The sequence below is a fragment of the Lygodium microphyllum genome, chromosome 21 (assembly GCF_053477565.2).
Source record: "Lygodium microphyllum isolate KBCC chromosome 21, Lygodium_microphyllum_v1.1.10, whole genome shotgun sequence".
Lineage (NCBI taxonomy): Eukaryota > Viridiplantae > Streptophyta > Polypodiopsida > Schizaeales > Lygodiaceae > Lygodium > Lygodium microphyllum.
The window spans coordinates 138,306,400-138,313,172 of NC_141155.1; positions in this window are offsets into that span (position 1 = coordinate 138,306,400).

Below are 6,773 nucleotides of genomic sequence, written 5' to 3' on the forward strand. Positions count from 1 at the left end.
TTCCAGTGGCGACCCAATGGAAGCAAGTGCATCTGCAATCTTCTTCACCTTCATGTGGTAGTCATTGATGCTCATATTTTCTCTTTGCACATTGTGCAACTCTTGCTTGAGCTGCGTTTTCCTGGCTTGCGTATTTGTGCTATACATTTTTGACAGAGTATCCCATGCCTCCTTTGGCGTACTTGCATCCTGAATCTGCACAATCATAGAGTCTGAAATACTGATAGACAGCCAGTACATAACTTTCCTGGCTCTCTCATGCCATGCTTTAAATGCCTGCATTTGCTATTGATTTGGAACATCAGGAAGAACTGGTTCATCTTCATTTCCTGCAACAAATTCCCAATATCCTTTTTCCATAAGGAAATTTGTCATTCTGAACTTCCATGCTTGGAAGTTATTCTTGTCAAGCTTTTCAGTGAAAATCTATGAAAGAGAATCAGACGCCATTATAGAACACTGCAAAGAATTCTGTCACTGCAAAAAACAAAGCTTCAGCCTCACAAGGGCAAATCTGCAAAACTGACGAAAGTGGTATTTGACCACACAGTCACTTCCTAGTGACGATTTCACATCAACAGGCAATAAGGATGATTCTGTAACTCCCAATGTCTCTGCGCACAAGCATACGATGCAACTTCTACAGTGACTTTTCACCGACCTGTAGAACAGTGGTCGCACATCATAAAACTGGGCCTTTTCCCGAGTGCGTGCAAAAAACTTCCGCCTCCAAAACAGGCCCCGAAATGGCCTCAAATCAAAAAATAGAGTCACCAGGGGCAAACGCCCTCTCCTACAGCATATACTGCCCTCTTGCTTCACCGCGAAGGGCGTCTCAACCTGAGACAATGCACTCTTGCACTTTGCGGCTGTGCTACCTGTAGAGACTTGCTCCCAAAAACAGAAGAATGAAAGCAAAACTGGTCCTCTTACCAGAACACTGCGAACTTGACTTGCTTTCTTGAGCTCCTTACCATGAACAAGGCTCTGATACCATGTCAAGATTGTGGGAGAGAAGGAAGGAGTCTCACTTGTAGTTTTCTTGCTTGCACAATGGGGGAATACACACAAGGGTGGAGGCTGAAAACAGTTTTCCTCTTCTTAGTTGTGTAAGCCAAAAGAACTCTAGTACATAGAAATAGAAGAACCCTATATATGGGTCTCAAACCAAATTCAACTAACTAAGGTGGCATACTAACTGAGCCACGAACTAGAGTAGATAAGGATAGCTATCATCTAGCTATTATTCATGGGCGGTGTACCAACCGCATCTGCAACTGACAAGTCGGTGACATAAATACACAACGGTCACCCTGGCATATCATGAGTGGAGCTCGATATCTGAACATGAGAGTGTTCACTCACTTCATAGGTGGAAGTGGGAATACCAATCCAAGAATGCCATGTGGACCATATAGTGGCTCTATTGGTGGAGGCCATCGAGACTTGCGCTTTGACTTGTTCACCTTCTCTTGGTTGCTCAATTGGTACATCAATTTTAGAAAACATATGATAATGGTTGACAACCATGTCATCATACCTCTCCATGTGATGAAGCTCATGCCAACATAGGGTGTGATTGAGCATGTTATAGGGACTCATATCGGGCACCTCCTCATGCATATAACTATGATAACCTTGTGTCGAGCTAGGTTCCTCATTCATTGAGGTCATGGATTTCATAATATCCCTCTAAACCTCCTCACGGGACTTACTTTTGCCTTTTTGACCACCCATTTAGGTGTAGTTCACGTGACCCACTATTAGTAAATGGGGTGTAACTTCTAGTAGAAAAATCTGATCAATGAGATTTTTTATTTGGATAGAAGGTGAAAGCCCTTTTTGAGATGAGCTATTAAGATTTAGGATAGAAAATGACTATAGAATTTTGCAATTGGATTTGTGTGCATGTCTTGGAGTGGTTTGTACCTTGTCCATAGTGACGTCAATGCACAAAAATAACCATAAATTTTAGATTGAAGCTCTAATTGGGGAGATTTTTTATTCAAATCGGAGGGGAAATGCTCTCTTTAAGAGGAGATATAGGGTTTACTCCTAGGTGTAATACAATTTTTTTTGTAATTGGAATTTTGTGATTGTCTATGAGAGTGACTGTGACTAAAACACTGTCTATCCCAATTTTTGATTTTATTGTATGAATGGCTCATGGGCTGAGGGTTCTGAGCATTATCATTAGCAACATCTTTGGCATATTGAGAATAATTCCAAGTACATTTACATATCCATTTGCTCTATCATTGCATAAGTGGATCTGAGTGCCATACATCTCCTTTGACTGCATACATGTCAAGCGTCATACATGGGTACCATGATTACTGAAGATGTGTCCAAATGGGGTATTTCATCAAGAATGGGATGATCATGGACTGCACTTGTACTATTGAGAGTGCAAAAATACTAATTTTTTAACTAATTTTTGTTGTTTTTGGTGGAATGAATGATTGATTTGGTATGATTTTTGATTAATTTTGGAATGATTTGGATAGGTATGGATTGATTTTGATAGCTCATGATATTTTTTGATGAAGTTATATTGATGTGATAGGTTCTGATGATGTTCTTATAGCTTTTGTATGATCTTGTTTGAGCCTATTGAGCTTCTGTTATCTTCTGTTTTGCTCTATTTTGTTTGCGTAAGTGAGGTTGGGATATTGAATGATGAATTTTGAGGTTTCATGATATCTTATTGAGTGATTTATGATGGGATTATTTGGTTTTAGTTTAGCTGAATATTTGTTGCTTAGTTGCCGTTGAACGTCTGTAGACCTTTTGTAGAGCTTCTGTAAATCCTCTGTAGATCTTCTGTAAGTGTTTTGCGATATGAGGGTGTACTTTGGGAAAGCTTTCTAACTTTTGGAAAGGATGAATGTAAGTTCAAAAGAGCTAAAAAAAATGGAAGAAGTAGCTGTTGAAGATTGAAGAGAAGACTAAAGTGAAGTGACAATAATGTCTATGGAGAGACTTTGGAGTGGCTCTGGTGCCCTTTCATACCTCCTATGCCTTTTCGAAGGGGCATCCACGACCATGAGAGGATTATTATGACTGATTATTGAGTATTTTAGAGAGGAGATGATGTACTTTTGATTGAGAGAGAAAGAGAGAGTCAAAGATAGCCAATTCTATCAAAACAATGTATCCTTCTATGAGAGATAGAGAGAAGAGAAGTATGAAGACAATGAAGATGAATACTATGCGATTATTTCCATTCAAAAGTGGTGTATTATTTTGTGTTTCTTGTTAGTTTTGATGCATTCTATGAAGATGTTGAAGATTATGGTCGATTCTATTAAATCTGTGGGAGATATCTACTATGATGATGCGTGAAGATTTATTCTTTTCCTTGTTGTGGTTCTCTAAAGAATGAAACAAAATCTTGTTGATGTTACAAGATAGATTTTCTTGCAGTAGAAACCCCTTTTCTTTAGTGTTCCTCTTGGGCTCCATGTTCTTGGTGCGCAGCCGGGGAAACTTGCCATCAACAAGCATCCGAAGAGGCTGAAAATGAAGGAAATGGCATTGCCAAGAAGAGGAGAATTCAATGGATGTTTGCAAAGTTTATTCTTCCAAGAGATTCTCATTACCAAATCCACTTTCCACAAGAAGCTCATCCCACAATGGTGGAAACACATTACCATCATGATGCAAGCTCTATGTGGTAGACTATTTCCTTTTTTAGTTGAAGCAACAGAGACATGCATCTTGGTGGCAAATTGTTTGGGAACAAACTGAAGTGCAAGAACAAAGAGAATGACCATCCATGGAATATTTGGCATTCATTGAGAAGTTTCCAGACATCATTAAGTGGGAGATCATGAAGAAGCTTCACGAGTCGTGGTCAGTGGAAGTACTCTACTGATGTTTGCATAAAGATAAACTTACTTTCCTTAGCAAAAGCAATGCTCTCTCAAGATATCAAACACCCTTCTAACATGTGCCAAGTACTTCTCTTTTGACTTATTGTAAATACAAATGTCATCAAAGAAAATGAGCACAAACTTGAACAAGAAGGGGTGGAGGATTTTATTCATGAGGCTCTCAAATGTGGTGGAGGCATTAGTCAACCGAAAAGGCATCACCAAGAAATGATAAAGTCCACGATCAATCCTAAAAGTTGATTTGATTTCATCACCCTCCCTCATATGAATCTAATGGTAGCCAGAGCAACACAGATAAATCTTAGGGAAGAGGCATGCCCCTTTCAACTCATCCAACAAGTCATCAATATGTGATATGAGATACCATTTCTTAATTGTAATTTTGTTGAAGTCCATGTAGTCAATGCACATGTGGGAAGAGCCATCTTTCTTCTTAACTAACAAAATGAGAGATGCATAAGGGGAAGAACTCAGTTCAATAAATCCCATCTCAAGCAATGCATTGAATTGCTTTGCAACTTCTTCACATTCACACTTGGAGAGTCTATAAGGTGGCTTGTTCACTAGCTTGGAATAGGGCTCTAAATCAAGTGGGTGGTCCCCTTGTCTCTTAGGAGGAAGGGATATATGCATCTAAAATAAATCACTATACTCTTCAAGTAAAACCTGCAATGCTGAATCCTTAGATACTTTGGAGGGGCAATCTAAATTTTCCTTCTTCAAGTGCAAGTCAAGGATTTATGAGCATTTCTTAAACTCCTCTTTGAGTTTCTTTGCTGTAAAAATCAACATTATCATGAACTCTCTCTAAGTGGATAAGCTATCCAATGATGCATCAGAAACTCTATGAAGAGCTAGTCCATAATAAAATTTTCCAATTGTTTTAGCCAATCACAACCCAAGATAACATCAATGGAGCCCATGTCTAATGTGATTAGGCCAACCAATGACACATAATTCTTAGCCAAGTATAGGGGGCTTTGGAACATACATGTGTGCTAATTTCTTTATCGTCATTTGCTACATTAACTTTTATATGGTGTTGTAATTCCATAGGGGTGCATTCCAACCAATCAATGACTTATTTATTGACAAAATTGTGAGTACTACCATTATCCACAAGGATAAACACATTCTTTTCATTAATACTGCCATGAATGCATAGGGTGCTAGGGCTCTTAAAACCAGTCCAAGCATCCAAGGAGATTGAGCAAAGGAAGATGGTAGTTGGATAGGGTATCAAATCAAGAGTATGGAAATGGTAACTGCCTAGGAGGATGGGTCATAGAATTGATCTTGGTCCATATCCATAGCATACTCTTCATTTTCAGCAAGTAATTCTTCCTCATCATTGTTCCGATCTTCCATTATATACTTGTTATGAACTTTGACCTTGGCTATCTTGTAAGGACATTTTGAGGCATGGTTGATTGTGTACTTATCTCCACATTTAAAGCGTAGGCCTTTTTCTTTCCATTCCTTCACAACATCTAGGGGAATGAACCTTTGACCACTTCAACCATTAGAAAGTGATGCACTGTAGTGTCTATTTTTAGCATATTTTCTCTCATCATTAGAGCAAATGATATCTAAAAAATGTGTTGTTTTCTTTCATCATAGTGGGTATTCTAGGGTTTCTATTAGGCATGGGATTGCCTCTAAGACCACCCCTATATGGAATGACCTTAATGGGGTATGGGGCTATCCACAAACTCGCTAAAACCTCTCATTTTCTCTCCCTCCCTCCCTCCCTCCCTCCCTCCCTCCCTTCCCCCATCCCTCTCTTTATTTTTCTCTCTTTGATCTCTCTCTATCTCTTTGTTTCTACTACTTGATTGTAGCATCCCAATTGACAAACATCGATTGTAGCATCCAAATTGATAAACAATGAGTGATGCAAGATGACAAGCACAAGTAATTCTGTGGAAGTAGTTTGCCAATGTCCTTGTGCTAATTGGTCTAAAATAACTCAATAAGGTAAGAAGTTGCACAAATCTCCTCAGTTTTTGGTAGCAATATTGCACTCAATAGTTGGTGTGTCAAATTTTACCACCTTAACCTTGCTAGAGAGGGCTCCTACACTAGAAAATCCCATTAATAGGGTCCATCAACTTGACAAGAGTACCCTAGTGGAAGTCTATAAAATGCTACCTACAAGTAACATTGGGATGAACTTCAATTAAAGAAGGAAAACCTTTACATAATAAACAAAAGTATTAAACAACATGGAAATTGCTCATAAAAACCAAGGGTTTGATATTTCATATTCACTCTAGATGGAATCTTCATGAGGTTTATCTAGTGGATGTATACACATCTAGAGACAAAACTACTAGTTGGACCTAAGATCATTAACTAGCAACGCACTCTTGATCATCTTGAGAGATGTTATGCACTACACCATAAATCATTATGCATTTCAACTAATCAATCTACACAGTGGAGGCTTGAAACATGCAACTTTAGAATCTTCTAGAGCAATAAGGCAAGCAATACATGAGTATTGCACTAATTGGACTAGGGGAATTCAGAAAATCCTAATAAGGCTATTTACTCCAACCTACATCATGTGCACAATTAAAATACATAATGATTTCCCTATAGCTTCATGTCTACATTGCAATAAGTAGTTCAAAAGAGATTGTTTACAGGGCTGATACAAAGATTCTCCAAAAACTTATAAAAGGTTGTCAATTGATAGATGTTATGAAGTACCTTATATTTATTTATTTTTCTCTCTCAATGAACTTGCTTGTAATGTCTCCTTCCCCCCGTGACCCCTGTGCCTCCTCCCATAGGAACTCCCCCCTTTTAGATTTTTTAATTTTTTTGGAAATTTTTTAATCTCTCCCTCTCTCTTCCCCTGCTGTGTGCATG